At 36.4% G+C, this 15,137-nt stretch overlaps 1 protein-coding gene across 1 annotated transcript in view; it reads left to right on the forward strand.

Annotated features, from left to right (window-relative positions):
• LOC132708415 (oxidative stress-induced growth inhibitor 2-like) overlaps window positions 1-15,137 on the forward strand; it is a 56,084-nt gene that overhangs the window by 21,033 nt on the left and 19,914 nt on the right. The window lies entirely within an intron of this gene.

A 15,137-nucleotide genomic window follows, 5' to 3' on the forward strand; every position in this document is an offset into this window, starting at 1 on the left:
ACCAAGAGATCAATGGGAACGAGACTTAAGGAGCATAAAGCAAGCTGCAGGCTAGGACATACAGAGAAGTCTGCAGTAGCTGAACACGCACTGGGCAGCGGGGAACACAGGATACACTTTGAGAGCTGTAAGTTACTAGCATCGGTCAACGGCTATCACAACAGACTAGTCAGGGAAGCCATTGAGATACAAAAACACCCACACAATTTCAACCGAAAGGAGGAGACCCTTAGACTCAACCAAATCTGGAACCCGATCCTTAGGAACGCCCGAGCAGTACCGATCGATATCCCGAGACCAACCGAAGCGGAATAAGTCCCGCCCACCACCAATCGGCATAAATACAACCTGCGCAGGAGAAATCGTCAGTCTACGTCCAACATCGGAGATGGAAGGACCTCTGAAGAAGCTCGCCACTCGTGCTAGCGAAACGTTAGGAAGTAATTCCAATCGACGACGGCCTTTAAACCCGAACCAAGATAATAGCTTATCAACGGGCCGCGAAAGCCTTAACCAATTTATTTTTTTATTTTACATTTTCTCATAACTGTTGAAACCAACAAAATAATGCTTGCAATAATAAAAAACAATGCAGAAATAAGAAAAAACTATATAAAAACATTAATAAATAACTCAAATTCAATTTAGAAGCGTGTTTCCGAAAATTTGAAAATTAAAAAAAGTGAAATTATTTAACGTCAATTTTCTCTGAAATAAATAGTACATTATTTATGTAACAATTTTATTTGAATCTAAAAAAGTGACTTATAAAATTATAAAACGTGTTGCATACTATATTTTTTCGACGAATAGTTTTTGCGTAGGTACACTGCAAAACTGTATTAATACATCAGAGTTGACGAACTGTCAAAATACAATCCGTGGCTAAGAAGCTAACCTCTTAAGGTTATACTTTCCACACGCATACATCAAAATATTAAAATAAAATTGTATATTATATGCAACAAGTTTTTTGGACATTGCTATGCTTCATTTTTGGCATTTGAAGCTTGGTTGCCTGACGGACCCCATTCGAATTGGCGGGTGGGGGAGCTGGTGGGGTCGGAAAGTATTAAAAAAAAAATTAAAATCGTGTTTGCAAGGGTCTACAAAAAACATAATTTTTCAAAAACCATTTACAAAACTGTAAAAATTCTTGAACGAGGATACGCAGAGGATACGGCTCTATGGCTTCGTAAAATTTTATTCTTGCAAATTTTTCCAAAATATACAGGGTGCGCCGCAAATTCAATAAAACTGAACAATCGGTCCGCCTATTATTGAAAATTGGTTATAACTGAAAGGCTGCGCTGCGGGTGTCAGTTCATTTTACACGGCTATATGGTGTGCATAAACAGCTAAAAGTTTTGTATTTTAAGTTTTCACCTGTGTTGTACAGGGTGTTCAAGATATTAAGTGCTATATTCAAAAATTAACAGGTGTTTTAAATTTGTATAAATTTATCTAAATAAATTTGTGTAAATAAGTCCGCACCCGTATTTCATTCTTAAAAATATTTGACAATTTTTTTTGGTATATTTTGATTTACAGAAAAAAAATATTTTCTCAAAAACTATTAACCCGATCGGCAAAATTTGTGTAATGCGGGAGGTCCGGGACCATAATTTTTATTTCAGGCATTTTTTCCATTATATACAGGGTTTTTGAATTAAAGACAAAAATCTAAAAGTCGCTGAAAATCGTTCTTTTCGCTATTAAATGATTAGCCGTAAATCGAAATTCGTGAAAAATGTGGCCAATTGGTTTAAACAGTGTTATAGGCCTTATAGAGCTACGATTTTCTCCTATCACATACGCTGTTGGAGATATTTGAAAAAATCCAAATTAAAATCGCCATTTCTGGCTCTCAATCTAGACACGATTTTCTTGAAAAACAACTTACTCTGTTGGAAAAAGTCATATACCAGGGAATGTGGAAGATCCAGAGCTATAACCTCTATTTCTAACATTGTTTGAATTATATACAGGTCGTGTTGTTTATGGGCAAAAAAATCTAAAAAATAAAAAAAAATCCGTTTTTGTGGGTAAATGATTCCGGATAAATGAAAAAATTCTAACGATGCGATAATTTGATTTGGACAGCACCGTAAACTGTGTCGAGAGAGAGTTTCAGGTTTCGTCAATTATACAGGGCTCGTGAAATATTTGAAAAAATATCATTCGACAACGGTATTATTTGTACAAATTTTAATATTTAACAAAATTTGCGGTAACTTTGAAGTTCCGCGAGGCTTGATAGGCACGTTATACAGGATGTATGCGCAATGGAATATATCGATTTTGCCAAAGTTCCATAGTGGTCCGCACGGTTTTTCGAAATCAATCTCGTTACTTTCGAAAATCGATGAAATCGAAAGTGCAAGGGTCTACAAAAAAGACCTTTTTTCAAAAACGGTTTACAATACCGAAAAAATTCTTGACCCAGAAGACGCAAATGAAGCGACTCCATAAACTTTTATTCTTGACAATTTTACAAAAATATACAGGGTGCGCCGCAAATTCAAAAAAACTGAAAAATGGGTCCCCCTATGATTTTAAATTGCAATTACCAGTACAAATTTTGATATTTACCGAAGTGTGCCGTAACTTTGAAGTTCGACGAGATGTGAAGGACACTTTATACGGGGTGTATTCACAATCAAATTATATCGATTTTGCGAAAGTTCCATAGCGGTCCACAGGAGCACGATAGAAAACCAATGCGTCCCTCTAAGATGAGAATCCGCGAAGCGCATTCTCTTTAAAATAAAAAGCTGATTCGCACTATTCGCGACGAACTTGCCCCGCTCACCGACCATTTTTCGAAAGCAATCTTGTTAGATTGGTTTTATTCCGAAGTCTTGATTCTAAAATTTCGAAAAGATCCTTAGGTAAACCCAAGTCTCTCACTACGTCAATAAGTTCTGATTGCGAAAATAACTGTGGCTTGTTTAGGTTTCAATTTTTAGAATGTTATGTTTGGGTGGGGGGGGGGGTGGCAAGAAGGCCCACCTCAAAAAATTAACCGCTTTTAAAATTTTAAAAAAAGCTATTTTATATATTTAGCCTAAAGCTAGAGCTTTCAAAAATCTCATAAATACCATTTGTAGGATGAGGTAACCAGAACAATAAAATTTGAAGTTGAAAATGAGTAATTTGTAATTTTTTTTTTGTCTAAACGAACGGTGAACAGGCCATCAGCGAGCTGACATGGTTCACATCTGAAACTAAAAAAATATCCCGAGTACCAAAGATTATTAAGATTCATGAAGCAAACTTAATATTACTTAATGTCACCAGACATCACAGATAACAGGTATATCTTGCATAAAATATGGAACTGAGTTCAGATTGGTACTAAGGGCAGAGACACGCGACGTATCCTGTCGCAAATAACCACACCGGCACTGAAGGGCAGAGACACGCGACAGTGCAACAAGCAACAATATTCTGAAGGGCCGAGGCACTCGACAGTAGCCCCGACTTTCAACAAGCAAAGGAACAACGTTTAAACTAGTTCAAAGAGAGAACACACTAATATTTAACCAAATTCCTTGCAACTATTGTATTCGTGAGAACACTCATCTTTAAGCCTTCGCAATTTCACGTAACGCAAACACAGCCCGCAACAGTGAAATGCACCGAGAAATGCTGAAAAGATATTTCTTAAAATGTTACTGCACCCCAAAACTATGTTTATTTTAAATGCAACCCTTCTACTAATCGATATTCTGACAGAGCGAGGGGCGAGAAATTCGATGATCAAACGAACTTACCTGGTAAGTGAAGTTCGATCGTAATTATATGTTACACCTCTTCGTAGAAATCAATATACGTAGTCCCCCTTCTAGTCGCTAGGTGGCACCACAGCTTTAAAGCAGAGCCAAAAAACTGTGGAATAACTTACCATGGACGGTATATTCGCCATCTATGGTCTTAACCTCATTCCTCTTTTTGTGCTTTGGTGGCACAGCTTTTTTCAGCGTTTTTGGAAGTTAAATGGAGAAGTACAAGTAAGATTTACGTTATTCCTTATCGGATAAAGAAAGAACCTACCTACGACGAAAGATTAAATCTTTCCATCCGCGATTACATAATCGCTAGTGGCGTGGTTCCCATCGACGAGATTTTCTCACATTTGGGAGAGGATTTCTTCATCGTCCGGGTTCCGATCGGAATCCCCAGAACTCGAAAGACTCCCCATCGTTCCCACTTATACGACAGCAGTCGCATGTAAGTGTTTCACAATTGGAAGCAATCCTTTTGTGAGGGGGTCGGCCATACATATGGTTTTATATTTTTTCGACATCGAAAAAATAGAGTTTTCTGACTCGTCCGGCTATGGATGAGGCGCCTGGGATACTGGGACATAATGAACAATTTTTTATGGCTGTTGCAATGCACTTACTCCAACGTAAGTATATTTTTTAGGCCCTTCAATTAATTCTGATGTCATTGTTGAGCCCCTATGAGACGGATTTAAAGCAAAATGGCCTTTAACACAACACAAAGTTTGATGTGTCATGACATTTTGGCAAGGCAGATTAATACCTTTTTGAAATCCGGTGTGTCCGAAGATTGTCTCAGTGACCTTTTGCGTTGATATCCTGTGCCGAAGAATTGCCCGCTCAATAACTCTCCTAAATTGAATGTGCAGATGAAATCTGCCATCAACAAAGGCGGAAAGAAAAGGGATGAGATACTGACTGCAACAAGAGCTGCTTTGATGGTGGTTGGTAGGCGCTCTTGACCTTGCCTTTGAAACCGGTAGTAATGCAATATTTGTTTTAAGCAAAATACACCATTTAGGTTCAGTATATAGAAGTTCAGCCGCGTTAAGCCTTTCGCTGGTCTCAAATGAAATGCAGCCTTGTATGAAGGAAGTGCTCGTTGATGCTTCTTTGCATTCTTGTTTATTTGGAGAAGATTTGGCTGATAGGCTCAAATCAATCAGATTAGCTGCAGATTAGTGGCCGACTTAAGGTTTTTTTTTAAAGAAAACATCTGGCTCATATCTGGTTGCTTATTGCGTCGTACGTACTAAAATTTTAGAGGGTAGCTTAAAAAATATATGCGTCTTACACATCATTCAATTTTTTAGTCTATAGAAAAAAAGTTACTAGTCAGTAACGTTTTTTTTTTATTAAATACTTTTTAATAAATAATTATTATATATAAATAGGGGTGAGTGGTGCTCGATCGCCAGAAACTTCGCCAACATTTGGGTAAATTCAGTTAAAGTTAGTCAAAAATAAATCGACTTGATCGTTAAAAGCCAACAAATATAATAAAAAGCTCAAGCGACCGCCTTGCCCTGATGTTCCTATTTCGAAAACAATAAATACGACATCTCAAAAACTAATTTAAAAAACGTTGCGTCACTTTGTTGGCCTGTGTAATCAATCAAATTGCGCTACAAAAAAGGACGGACTATCGTTTTATCTTCCTTCCCGATATTTGAAATTTCCATACAATTACAAAATGTATGCACGCGTTTGTGCCGAACAGGAATCTCAGATAACAGTAATGTCGATAATTGCATTAAGGTACTTGTGGGGAAACAAATAATTACATCTATTAAAACGTAATTGGTCGAAGATTGAAATGAACTATCGTACGTGACGCGGCTTTTCACTGCGACGGACTAGGAGGTGGAAGTTTCTTGGTAATCATAATGCGATAACGATAATTGCTTTTCTAAAGTGGTATTTTATCTTGAAGTTTATTGCGATTCGTGGCTGATTGTAAGAACCATCGATTTGGTAATATTTCGCGTGAGTTAAAATGATTGAACTCCGAAAGACTATTTATTACGGTCGAAACTCTATAGAGCGCAATTGAAGGGACTGCTTTTGTTTTCGTTATAAAGAGATAGAGGCACTTGAAAAATAACAATACTCATATGTGTTCTGTAATTCTGTAATATTTTATATACCTATTTTAACATCTACTTAGGAACATTTTCTTTTGAATTTTTTTAGTATGCCAATACGCATCTCGAACTGAATATAGGGCTTGTTGAATGGCTGGTGGTGGTCCCAGATCAACTTCTTCATCTTCTTCTTCCTCTTGGTGCTCTTCCTCTCTTCTTGCTTGTTGTAATATCTTATTTCCTTCCTCTGTCAAGTCTGCTATTGTAAGCAAATCCTGATCTGTCACCATACAATCTTGCAACTCCTCACTTGTAAACGTAAAGTGCTTCATCACTGCTTAGTGGCTAATCATCTTCCAAGTCCTGTTTGTCAACAAACATTGTCCAATCCAAATCTTCAAGTTTTGGCTTTCTTAGTGTTTTACTAGGACTGCCTGCCGCTTCAGCCTGGATGATTTTCTCTTTGAACTTCCAAATCGTGGATACATTCGACGGTGTAAGTCAAATTAGAACTGATTGAAACAATGATGTGCTTTTATTTTTATACATATCGGTAAAGGCATTAACATAATCGCTTATTACGAGAAAAACACTAAGCACGACCAGGTTCATGGTAATTAGATTATTAGGGTAAGGAATTCTGTTTTTTTTTTTTTTTGGGTATTTTTGTAATACATAAATATCTAACAGCAAGTCAGTTATTACAAAGTATTCTACAACAGGTTCATAAACTTAAGAGACACAACATTTTCTAAAGATGAAGTTGAATTTCTGAAAAAAGGTTTCAACTTTAAAGTACATCATTCGTATTATTCTATAGATGAATATTTTACTACACCATGTTAAGAAATAGGTATTGGATCTGGGTATCGTTAATGTAGTTTTTTGACGCGACATCGATAAAATCGATTATTTTCGAAAGTATACCCCCCCCACCCTCACAAAATTCCAGATCTCGGTAACGGTTGGTCCTAGAAGACCGCCATTTGTTGTCTGTCTGTTCTCTGTTGACCGAAGCCATCTAAGGCCATCGCTTTCGAACGGATTAAGGTAGGGGGTTGCAATTTGGCTCCTTTTTTACCGACCACGAGCCGCACAATATATGTAAAAATGGCCGCGATCGGACCTTGGCGTCCATCTTTTTTTTTCGATTTTCGGCTGTTTTTTGAACTTTGTTATGAAAGTGTCCGAAATTTGAATCTATCAATTTGAAATTTTGCGAAAGTGCCGTTGACGGAAAATTGAGAGTTATGGGTTAATGGGAAGTATTTTTTAAAATTCCAAAACATTTTTTTTTTCAAAAACCAAAAAGGGACTATTTCTCGAAAATCGTTCATCGGATCGGAAAAATTCTTGAACGAAAAGGACGAATATTGATGCCATGAAATTTTTTTGAAAATATACAGGCTGTGCAGGTATTTTCGAAAAACTGAAAATTGAGTTACATTTCAAAGGAAAATGTAGCCCATAGAGAGACCCCGAACTTTTGTATTTAAAGTGTTTGCATATCGTACAGGGTGTTTGATATATATCGTCTTATGCAGCTATTGATTTCAAATTTGGCAAGGTGGCAATTTAAAAAAAAAAACAATTTTTTTTGTCGTCATTTTGGGCTGGGATAAAAAAATTAATTTCTCGAAAGCTGTTTGCCCGATGGGCAAAATGTCTGAACCATGAAACGCGGAACATCTAGGACTACAAACTTTCTTTTAGTTATTTCTTTGATTATATACAGGGTTTATCAAAGACCCTAAAAATTGTTCTGTTCTATAATAAGTTATTAACCGTAAATTAAAAGTCGTAAAAATATTATTAATCGTTTCCCACAGCGTCACAGGCCGCATCATGAGCTACAATTTTTGTATTTCCGGTTTTCGCCTATCACACGCGCTGCTCGAGATATTTGACAAAAATCTCTACTTCTCGGGCTCAGTCTTTACGCGTCAGTTACTCTTACGCTGTGCTGCATGGCTTTAGAAAAAAATTATTGTCTTGAAAACCACTTACGCCATTCGAAAATTTCATAAACCAGGAAACGTGGGAGATCCAGGTCTATCATTCCTACCTTTAGCATTGTTTCAATAATATACAGGGTGTGTCTTTAATGAAAACTAAACTGTGTGGAGAAAGAGTTTCATCTATCAAACAGAGTGATTATTATTATTATTGTTATTATTATTATTATTATTATTATTATTATTATTATTATTATTATTATTATTATTATTATTGTGCGCGCCGTGCCTAACCTCTATTGTGCATTTCTATCGTCTCTAAAAACAGTCTCTGTTTGTCTATTTGAAGTCAAATTAATTTATTCAAAACGGTTCATCGTGCGATTTAGTGTGTGAAGTACGTAGTAAACTGTTATCAGCATCTTTCGTTTCGTAAAAAGTGTAATCTCACGTGCAACACGTGTTCACGTTAGAATTTAGACAATATTTTTTTTGCTTCACGTAGTGTCACTGTGCGACCGGGAAGCGACGGCGTGCACGGTCGGTTAATAGTAGGCAATTTTTATTGAGATCAATATCGTTTTACAAAGTAAAAAATCTAGCCGACTGTGCGGTTTGAAGGCTCTTTTGGTATAGTTAAAATTATGGCTGATCAAAGCAATGCTAAACCTTGCAAAAGGTGTAAGAGCGTGGCAGGTACTGGTCTATTGTGTATCAAGTGCGGCACGATATCGCATAAATTAGGAGGCGACAAGATTGATTGCTGTTCCTACGGAGGCGAATCCTTGGAGTCGGGTCCAATTCCTGATGATTCGGGAGCAAACGCTCCATTTGATGCCGCAAAAGAAATCATGTATTTAAAAGAACTTTTGAAGCAAAAAGATCTTGTTATCGAGAATCAAGCCATAGCCATTAAGGCTCTAAAAGAACAGGTGAGCCTACTAAAAAGCAGCAGACTCCTTGAAGGGCAAACTCTGGATTCTGCAAATAGGGCTAAATCATCACAGACAGGTCCAATTAAGCAAAACGCCCCCAAGTCGGAGCACCTGAATAAAATTACAAATAAAGAACTATCTAGTGCAGTCAGTGAGGCTGTGTCACGTCAGATATGCTCTGAAATAATAGAACTGGATGGTGGGTCCAAACGCAAAAGTTCCAGAGTCCTAAACGATAGGGTCAAACCGCGTAAAGGATCTCTTAGCGATAACTCTAAATGTGCACTTCGAGTTGCTGAACGTAAAATCAGTTTTCACATTACTAAACTGCATCCGAATACCAAAGCTGAGGAGGTCCGACAATATCTAGCACCGATAGTTAGTGGAGTAGAAGTGTTCCAGGTCCCATCAATGTATCCTGAGAGTTACTCCTCATTTAGGGTATCGGCCATGGATCACGAAGCGCAAAAAATTCTGGATACTTCCATCTGGCCCACGGGTGTGTTGATAAATCATTTTTTCCCCAGGCGTCTGACAAGAGAAAAAACCGATCCAATCCCAGTATCAACAGAGAGACGTCTAGTGAGGGAGAATCCCGACCCAAGACTACCGATGTGCAGGGTCTCCTAAGTAAACTCGATGTGGTTACTGAATATCTAAATTCTATTGGTTTTGACATTGTATGTTTCTGTGAACATTTTGTAAATGGTGAGGAGTTGCTTAATATTATTAAGGTTCACAATTATAAATTAGTTGGATATTATTGTCGTCTCAGTACCTCCACAGGAGGAACTGCTATATATGTTAAAAATAATATTGCCTGTAGCAGTCTTAATCTGAGTAAATATTGTCTGGATCTTCACGCAGAGTTTTGTGGTGTGGAGATACCAGTGCTTAATCTTATTTTAATCAATGTTTATCGCTCTGGCTCTAGAGGCAATTTTTCTATATTTGTAGAAAAACTTGAACTCTTGCTCGCTGAAAGCTTAATATTTTGACCTTGCCATCACTATTTATTTACTATACAGTCACTCTCATACATGAGCTAAAGAACGATATGCCTAAGCACTGTGATCGCCCCAATCACTACACCAGGGCCATTCTAGGCTGCGCACATCCGAGTTAAATAAATTGTACATTAATTACTACAATGTTCTACCAACCGTTGTCAAGGATCTGCCATTCACTAAATTTTGTAATATAATAAAACAATTTCTATTGGAGAACGCATTCTATACTGCAGATGAGTACATCCGTGTTGCGTCACGAGTGTCTCCATAATACTAATTGGGAATTTATTTATTTACTTATTTATTTTATTTTTTACCTAATTTTTGTTTCAATGTTTGGTGTTTGTCTATCTGATAATTATGTTGCTCTCTATGAATGTTATTAAAATGTGTTTGATATTGTGACTTGCCATTTGTTGTTCTTGTAATGTATTTAATGGCCAATAAAGTCTAAAGTCTAAAGTATTATTATTATTATTATTATTATTATTATTATTATTATTGCTATTATTATTACAAGCACTGTCAGCAAATGTATAATGTCTTGAGATCAAGACCATCGCTGTTCAGGCTTCTTCTACTTCACTCTAACAAAACGCTACGTTAGCATGTTATATGTTGCCGATTATTAATCTACTTCTCAACACCACAACGTTTTCCATTTTCGCCTCTAAAAAGTAAAATTTTGTCTACTATATCAAACGTGCCAAGTAGTAATTCAGTTACGCCATATGCGAAAATGTTGCGAGGCGACCCAGCACGCCTTTACGCACACATCTGCGGCATCGTAACCTTGGACTCTCGCATCGTAAGCGTAAAATTTTTATCTCTCTTATCCAACGGGATTCGTATTTATAGCCCGACGTTTTCGTGTATGACTCGCGAAAAAAGGTTCGGATTACGAACCGACCAACTGCGAGGTCCGATCCGGCCGAGCCTTCCCGGCCGACGCCTGGCAACACAGGATTTTTTAATTCTATGAATAAAACGAAAATCATGTTTGCGTTGCGCGTATCAGTGGCGCACGTAACAATCCGTTTGGCCAAGAATCAGTTGTTGTGTTATAAGAAAAAACATAATTTCGTTAGAGCTTTCTCTCTCTTTCTCTATTTCTCTCTCTTTCTCCATTCCACTTTCTCTGTTTCTCTCTCTTTGTCTTTGTCTATTTACCTCACTTTCTCTCTCTTTCTCTATTTCTCTCTATTTCTCTATTTCTCTCTATTTCTCTGTCTTTATCTTTCATTATTTCACCTTCCATCTCTTTCTCTATATCTCTCTCTTTCCCTTTCTCTATTTCTCTCTCTTTCTCTGTTTGAGCGCCGAGAGCGATACGAATTCTCAACGTTATAAGTGTAATATACAATTGGATGATATAAAATCAATAATACAGTATCCTAATTGTAATCGATATTATCATGATGAATGCGTAAATGTCGATTTAAGATATTTTCACATGAAAAAAAAGCAGGTTGGCAATGGGCATGGCGCTTTAGGAGGTTAGGAGTAAAACTGTGTTACTGATCAAAATTATATCGAGGTCATAAAAAATACTTTGGATTTGCTACTCGAAAACACTTCGGAATTAAATGGGAGGATCGATTACTTAATTCAGGAAAATTTAAGTTTGAACCAAGAACTACAAAAAACTAAAGAGTTTCAATGGCTTCAATGTTATTTATCTCTTTCATACGCGTTTCACCCGTCCCATCTTGTTTTCTTCGTCATTTACACGAATATAAATATTTGTTATCCATTCATCGCAGCGTTTTATCGCCAGTAGAAAATAATTAAATTCGCTGACACAACAGTCGATTCAGTTTTTATCGCGTCAGCCGTTATTTTCTGTGCTCCGATTCTCGAACCACCGTCGCCTCTGAGGTAATGAATAGCAATTTCCGTTTGTCGCGCTCGTCTTGGGCCGGTGGATATTTTTAAAAATGGCGGCGTCTGTGTGTCTGAGATACTTGCTTTGCCAAACTCATCATTTCCCCAAAATCTTGGCGTCCTATGTGTGTTTGCAGTTTGTAATGTATGCAGTGTTTTTCTTTAATGGATATTAAAATTGTGAAATCCAGTGCGGTGCCGGAAAATATCCCGACCAATAATATGGTCAAAAACACTGATTTTTTAAAATTTTTGTTATCTACATTGAACGAGCCACTAAAAACACATCTTTTTTGACTTTCGAGTTGTTTTCATTTTTCGTCGCCTAAATTTAAAAATTTTCTAGAATAAATTACATAAAAACGCGTTTCTAGTAACCTCACTTCTCATCTTGTCTTCAATGATCTTAGAAAAGCCTACGAGGACAAATAAACAAATGAATAAAGAACCTAATTAAAGGATATATTAGAGGTCTACACAAGATGTACAGGAACCTAAAGAGTGTCTTTAAGACCCAAAACACCTTGTCAGAACTATTTCCAGTGACAAAGGCTCTTAAACAGGGATCTCGCCTGCCTCCTACCTTGTTTAAAATTTTTATACAAGAAATACTACAAAAATGGAGACAAAAATGCTCAATTAAGGTTGGCGACCACTACTTGTCAGCATTATTCTTTGTTTATGATCAGGTACTAATTACAAATGGTGAAGAGGATATAGATTATTTGGTAAGGAAACTACGAGATGAAAATAATCTACCCGGAATGAAAATTAACACGGCCAAAGAAAACTTGTGGTTAAAACAGGTTAGTCAATGCGAATAGTATAAATACCTCGGCAGTATTTTATCTAATAAAGGCTCATCTGTAAAAGGGAATGTACGAGTTTTGAATCCTTTACGTAAATCAAATCAAATATCTATAAAAACAAAATTAACAGTATACACAGCGATCGTAGAACCAATAATGGCATGCGGATCAGGATGTTGGCAGCTCAATGAATCGACGAGGTGGGAAATAGATAGATACCGTAGAAATTTATTTTCTCAGAAGATCACGCATATCTAGGTTAGAACACATACCAAATGACGAAATTAGACTCCGTACAAATCGAATACACAGAACAACTGAACTAAATGAAACAAAACAAAAATCGTCGGTGGGCGGGGCATGTTCGTCGCAAATAACGCGAATCAGCTTTTTATTTTAAAAAGAAGGGACTTCGCGGATTCTTGTCCTAGAGGGACGTATTGTTTTTCTATCGTGCTCGTGTAATGTACATGGTTTTCGAGAAAATAAGTTATTTGTGAAACCATGCAGTGCGTTGTAATAATCAATGACATCATCGCGTCTTGACAGCCTTCGAAATAACGATTGCGGCAAATAATTTACTCTGTAAAAGGACAATTTTCTTTTAGATTTTTGCCTATAATTTGAAAACTCTGCATATAATCGAAAAAATGCCCGAAATAAATGTTATTGCACTGGATCTTCTTCGTCTGCCGGTTAAAGAATTTTGCAATCGGATGAACGATTATGGAGGAAAACATATTTTTCTGGAAGATAAAATTACCAAAAAAAAATTAATTCAAATATTTTTTAAAAATACTTGGTAAAATTTGATTAGGCCCAATTTCTACCCTTTAAATGTGGACATGGTCTTTTACTTCTCTGCTAAATTTGAAGTTGATATCTGCAACTTTGAGACACTTAACACATTTCTCATTTAGCACGGAATATCGGGAACATCCTGTACAATAGGGGAAAACCTTGAATACAAAACTTTGTGCTGTTTATGCGGGCTATATCGCAATATAAAAGAAAGTGAGATCTGAAACAGTCTTTCAGTTATAACAACCCATTTTTCAGTTTTTTTGAATTTGCGGCGCACCTTGTATATTTTTGAAAAATTCTCAAGAATAAAAGTTTATAGAGCTGTATCTTGTGCTTCTTCTGGTTCAAGAATTTGTTTGATCTCTGAAACAGTTTTTGAGAAATGATGTTTTTTGTAGACCATTGAAAACGCGATTTTTTATTTTTTTAGAGTACTTCCCGAGCCCCGGGCCCCCCCATTTCCAATAGGCTCCGTCACAGGACAATGCTGCATATATGTGCCAAATATGAAGTCGATTGCTTCAAATTTCGGACATTTATCGTGTTTTATAGCAAGGTCCAAAAAACAGTCAAAAATCGCGAAAAAAGATGGATACCGGCATCGGATCTGGGCCATTTCTTATAAGCTTATGTGCCTCATGGAGAACGGAGAGCACTGTGTCCTGTGCAATCTTTTAATATGCCCTAGAAGTCTAACCCTATGTCGCCTCGCTCGCTATCAGAACCCGCCACTCCGAGTTTCTATTTCTACTTTATTATTATATTATTTCGATTATTTTCTTTCGATTTCCAACATATATGATAAGCGTGTTATACATCTTTCACAAAAGAAGATATTGCCTTTGCTTTACTACGACATAATAACCCCAGATATAACAAAAGTTATTTAGATTGTTCACACAATCTCCTTTTGCCATATTTGTATGGTCAAAAAAGGACCAATATAACCAAGCTGCGCATAAGCTAGGTTACAACGCTGTATTGGCGCTTCTGCATCAATTCTGTTGCTTTGCAGGAATCTAACATTTTCCAGTGTTGCCAAATCACATTTAAAAATTATGCCTAACATGGAACAAACATATTCACGTCATAGGTATAAACGTTAATAAAATAGTATTTTTTAGATATAGAGCGCTATAAAAAAATGGCGTGATAGAGCAAAATCACTCTACACCTTTGTTATTTAGTCGGATTCATGAAAATTAGAGTTTCATGGGATGTTTTAGTTTCCAATTTCGGTGAAAAACGAAATTTCACAGTTGTGACAATATATCTTTTTGGAAAACATCATTTTCTACAATTGCTGATAATTGAAGCATGCCTTTATTTTTTATGTTTTCTGGGATTATTACTTCCTTTATATTAAAATCGACAGCTTTAAAAAAGGAAATATAAGAAATTTTTTGTAACGTTTTCAGTTGTGGTGATTTATTTGACTTTATATTGGCAAATTCTTGAAATTTTAAAAATTCGCTTGTTTTTTTAAGGCTTTACTGAAAATACGTAACCGCTCTCTTGTAAACTCTTGATTGCAAAATACTTCTCTAAATATAGTTAGAAAATGTTTCGACAATTTTTTTTAGTTTAAATTTACATTTAAAAATAAATTTAATAAATAATAAATAAATTAATAAATTTCCCTAGAACTGACGTAGTTTTCCACGACTCCCTAGAAACATCAAAATTTCCCTTACTTGCTTAAAAAACTACCGATATTTAGGATTTTTCCGATTTCAGATTGATCAGTTTCAACAATTTTGCGCCAAAAAGGCGTCCACCCTGAGTATTCCCACTAATACATCCGGATCATCGTCAATATTAAGGATTACGTTTGCGTGTTTACATATTCTGCGACCGCGGAAGATTAA

This window comes from Cylas formicarius, unplaced genomic scaffold (genome assembly GCF_029955315.1).
Source record: "Cylas formicarius isolate icCylForm1 unplaced genomic scaffold, icCylForm1.1 PGA_scaffold_10__41_contigs__length_53128322, whole genome shotgun sequence".
Taxonomy (NCBI): Eukaryota; Metazoa; Arthropoda; class Insecta; order Coleoptera; family Brentidae; genus Cylas; species Cylas formicarius.